The sequence below is a fragment of the Pinus tabuliformis genome, chromosome 7, assembly GCF_031772625.1.
Source record: "Pinus tabuliformis cultivar Carrire ecotype Pingquan chromosome 7, CPIR1, whole genome shotgun sequence".
NCBI classification, from domain to species: Eukaryota; Viridiplantae; Streptophyta; class Pinopsida; order Pinales; family Pinaceae; genus Pinus; species Pinus tabuliformis.
Genome location: NC_142293.1, coordinates 97,097,399 through 97,102,992, shown reverse-complemented (window position 1 = coordinate 97,102,992; position 5,594 = coordinate 97,097,399).

Below are 5,594 nucleotides of genomic sequence, written 5' to 3'. Positions count from 1 at the left end.
AACCAACCATTAATATTAATTTATTTATGTATTTTTACCTAATTTAACTTATTTCCATAAATAATATTAAGATAAATAATAATAAAAATAAAAATAATATTAAATTAATAAATATTAATTAGACCTGGGTCCTAAGGTCAAAATTAGCCGTTAGTCATTTTAGCCGTTGGAGACTCTGCTCAGACTATTTATCATGCTAAGCTGGATCTGTTTCTTCAACTTGTCCTGACGATGAACCACACTAGTTGGTTCGAAACACGTCGACAAATGTCTGTCTACATGTGATTTACGCCGAAGTTATTCTTTCAACTATTATGGATCACAGAAGCCTCAATTCAACCAAATCATTTATTTATTTATTATTTCTAAATAAAAGTTTAAATACTTTTTCCCTCCTAAACAAATATAATAAAATATTCCAAGTGGTTATTCCAAGAATGGGATCAATAATATTTTATTATTTCTCATTATTCGAGGATAACTCAATATTTTGTTATAAATAGAAGGGTTTTCCATTCATTATTCACTTTTGATTATTTTCATTGTTGCACTCACTATTGTAACTCTGATTATTTTCATTGTCGCACACCATATTTTTGCTGGGTTTACACATTATAGAGGAGAGAGACTCTACACAAGCTGAAGACGTTTGAGGATAGCCAATAACCCATCCCATAGAGGGGGACTGGTAACATTTATTTGTTCCCTTCACAGGTGTTATAATAAAGCTATTCCTTGTATATCTAGTTTCCATTGGATGATTGGAGTTATTACTCTTTCTCTTTTTTGTTTAACTATGATTGTGGCATAGATCATGACTTTAGCAGGTTTTGTTTCTATTTGTTGCTATAGATCTACAATGTTTAGCAACCATTTATATTGTTGACATTGTTTGTCATCCACAATCTTAAGTGGGTTATTTTCGTACATCTTTGAGAAGAAAACACGACAACAAAATTGGCGACTCCGTTGGTTTTATACTTCAAATCCAGAAACTTGGGTCATAGGAACCAACCGCGACAAAGGTGACAGTTTTATCCAGGATTTGCCGATCGGGATCCACGGAGTAGAAATCACACTTTTTGGCCCAAAAAGTGCGATCTGGAGGCCAAAGCGCACTTATCAACCCAAAAAGTGCGATCCCACATGAAAAACAGGTCAGTACCTACGATTTCTAGGCTTTATTGTTTTTCTCAGATCTGTTTCTGGGTTTTGCAAAGAGCTTTCTGTTGGGTTGTCTAACCTGTATCTCATTCCTCTTATGCCTTGATCTACTCTGATTTACTCATCGAAGTTGAATTTAGTCCCCTAGGGCTTCTAGTATGCTTCCACCTTTATAATAGGAGTTTAGCTAAGTGAGTAGTCTAAGTTTCTACAGAGCTTTCAACCACATTTTCCATATTTGTACCCTTTTGTTTTAGATCTATAAAGATAGTATGTCACCATCCGTAGTTTCATATTACAACTTGTTTGGTCATTAGCCTTAGGGTCCCATCAGTTGCCCTAGGTGTTTCACCCATCTCCCTATCTTTTTGCAACGATCTTCCTCTTTGGTTTTTGTTGTTTCCGCACCACTTTCCAACAGCTTAGTGTCACTTGATCCCAATCACACTGACATTTAGATCTCTTGACCGTTTTAGTGTATTTTTGGTCGATTTAGCCACCAACTAGCACAATGTTTACAAACCCAGTTTGGGTGGGGTTTAGTTAATTGTTTTGTTGTTCATTTTCTGTTGTTAATTTCAAATTATTTTAAGCCAGCTTTTTTCTTTTTTACAAACACGATCTGAGCTTAATCAATAAATAAACTTGCACACACAAGCACACCTTAAGCGAAAGGTGCTTGGTTTACACCGCCAATCCAAGACTTAACATAATAAATTTACCTCTCCTCATCGAGACAAAGGCATATTTTTGATCTCGCTTCACCATTTCCATGTCGCGTGTGTCGTTCCACCATTTGTGCCACCAAGGCATTCGTCGTGGCAACTATTAGGCCTTCACCCGTTGTTTCCGCTTGGGCATATTACCCCTCCTCGTCGGGTTCAAGTTCATAGCCCTCCGAGTCCCCATATCAACTCTTCTCCTGGTTCATCTAATTCTGAGACTCCTTCGCCACATATCGTTACAATGTCTGGACCCACAATTGGTGCAGGAACCCAACCTCGTGTTAGCTTCGGTTCTATCCCCGTGGTCACATCAAGAAAAACAGTCTCAGAAACCGTTCTGGAAACCCCCATGCTCCCCTTTATGGCTGGGTTAAGTCTACCGGATTTTAGCAAATTGATAAATGACCCCATACACCATGATGCTAGTTGGCCTTCTTTGCCGACTAAGCTTCCCTCAGACATCCCAAAATTTGAGGGTAATGCTGGAGAGGATCCTACCAACCATGTTCGATCCTTCCATATGTGGTGTTCCTCCAACTCCATTACTGATGACTCCATTTGTCTTCGGCTATTCCAACGCACGCTTACCAGAGACGTTGCAAAATGGTATGTAGACTAACCCGCCACATCTCATTCCATATTTGCGACACTTGCTAAAGTGTTCCTCATATTTCCATTTACCTCTCCTGTATGACACTATTACGGAGATATTGACCTCATTCCGCCAGTCCTCTTCCACTCACCTTTCTAACCATGTTCAAGAGTGGTGTCGAAGGAGGAGCACATGTTGTGCCTCGCCCTTTGAAGATCGTGTCTATCTAGATTGGCTTCTTAGGAGCCTTTTATCTCCCACTGGAAAATATGTCACGTCCCATTTTCCTCAAACCGAGGAAGAAGCTCTCCAAACTGCTCTGCGATATGACCTGATTTATGCATAATCTGGTTATGTCTATACCATCATTCTAGACCTCCCTCGTCCTAGAAGTGCCAATGCATCAAGGGCATCTCACACCGCCGACGGTATTGTTGGAAAATTTTCACACCATCCGCCATATACTCAACAAAGTTATGGTTATCTGTAGGGAGGGCACCAGTTCCTCCAACACTTATGCCCCACTTGCTAGCAACATGTTTTTAGGACCCCAACCTGTCTACTGAACTGTTTCTCCTCATTATACACAGTCGAGCACTCTAGCCCCTCAAGCATTAGCGTTGCAGCCTCCCATGCATCCTTGGACCCAACAACCACCGCCCCCTCAAGGTCAAGTGTTTGCGCAACAAAGTGCTACAAATCCCCAAATTTGAAGAAAAAGAATAAGGGGAAGGGTAACCAGGGTAATCAAGGTAATCAACCTAGTGAACCCCAGGGGAACCATCCTAACACTAACAACCAGCAATAGGGCAGCCAACCCAAGAAGAACAAGGTTATTCGTATGAACAAGCCTTGTGCATGTTGTGGTGTACATGGCCATTATACACATGAGTGTCCTCTCTTACCCCAGATGCGCCAAATGTGGGAAACTCAAGCAGCTTGTAGAGGTCAACAATTGCCTCAGAATCCTGCACCATCTCAACCGGTAGTGGTCACAAATCCTTTCCCTCAACAAGGATTTGTTGCTTCTCAACCTCATCCAAGTTAAGCAGCCCATCCGCCCCAACCTTCTGGTCTTGGTGACTACTATATCCTTATGATGAATTATGATGAGGTTAATCCCTTCTATATCAACCTGCAAACTCGGTCGTGTCAATATGATAAGCCATCGACTTCCTCTACCACTGAGTCTAAAACAAAAGCATTTGCTGAGCCTCTTACGACACCAAATGGTCCATTACAGATCCCTCAACCTAAAGTTGAGGCCATTCCCAAGATCCCAAATGGACCATTATGCCGTAATGCGGCTTCTAACTGAGTTGCCCATACATACAGTATAGTAGCTGACTTGGTGCAATCACCTTCTTCCATGTCGACGCTGGAAGTCCTCTAGTCGTGCCCATCTCAAAAGAAATCTCTACTAACTACCTTGGGTGCAATAGATCCTTTTGATGATCGTTTGATTGTCTTCCCAATTGATACATTAGAACATCCCCCATTGCCTTCATCTGTTTCTTTCCAAATACCAGTTAGAGTCCGTAATGCCATCATCTCCCGATGCATTATCAACAAAGGCGCATCCACCTATGTGATTTTTGTTGTCGTTTGGAAACAACTCAAGTCACCTGAGTTGTCCCCCTCCACCATCACTTTGTGTGCTTGGGACAGACACTCATCTCAGCCTCTTGGCATGTACTGCAACTGTCCAATGACCTTTGCGGGTAAGATTTTCCATGTTGACATTGAAGTCATTGATGCCCCTTTGGATTATCACATTCTCTTAGGTCGTAGTTACACATATGCCATGTCAGTCGTCGCATCTCCAGTGTTCCGCAAGATGTGCTTCCCCTATGAAGGGAAGATCGTTACCATCGATCAATTGACTTACTACGATCCGGCATTGTGACCTCCCCCAAGTCCATTATCTCGTCGGTGTCATATAAGCAGTCTTCAACTCCTCTTACCAGTGTTTCACTTGGATTCTATAAAGATTCTTGATTGTTGAGTGCTTTCCCTGGTCCTCCCCCTCTCATCTCAGAGCCTAACTCTATGAGTGTTTGCATGTTACAAGTGTCACAGACCACTCTTAAGTAGTCTGGTACATCCGATCAATAGCCAACTCCTCAACAACCTTTTGTTTCCATCCCAGTCAAGCCCTCTAGATCCACCCCCAGGACCTCTTCCATTTTTGGGTGCCTCTTCTATGTTTCCACTAGGAACTATTCCTCTAGGTCTCGACGATCCAGGAGCTATTCCATTATGACATTACCTTGCAAGCCCGATACCTTTCTTATTCCCCCCTAAGGAAAAACTCTTTATCTGGTGTATCTTGCATAATAAAGTGCCCACTGGCGTCAACCTTCAGAAAATATCTTTCTATGGATCCTCTTGGTGTGCCCTATGTAGAAATGTCGAAGAAAGCATTTATCATTTATTCCTACATTGTCCCATCATCTTTGCTTTTTGGCAGAATATATTACAATTGCACAATATCAACATTCCTTGGACTGGTCAGGGCTTTTTTTCAGCTTGACACACATGGTGGAATCGAGCAGCCCCCGCCAAAATTCAGAATCTCCCTCTACTTGTCTGTTGGGGTATTTGGCTCAGTAGTAACTCAATCATCCTCCATAACAGAACACCAAATTGGACAGTGACCTCTGCACATATAGCCTCTCTCTATGACCTAATACTCGAGGATGAACCCAAGCAACCCAACAAGGTTATCATGGCAGAGAACATTGAGAAATCATTCCCATGGGCTTATTTTGATGGATCTGCATAGCCTGATGGTTGTGGGGGGGAGCAGTTTTATGTCTAAATGAGGATCAACATTTCAAATTAAAAATTGGACTTGGTCATGGCACTAATAATTTTGCTGAACTGAGTAGCCTCAGACACCTTCTATCTTTCTCATTAGATAAGGGTTGCAAAAATTTGCAAATTTTTGTGACTCTAAAATCATCATAAATTGGTTCAACCAACAATCTACTTGTCACGTGCAAACATTGTGGAATCTTTTAGATGAATTTATACTATTAAAATCTCAATTTGACTCTATTTCATGTCGCAATATTTATAGGGAAAGAAATCAACTTTTTGATCATCTTTCC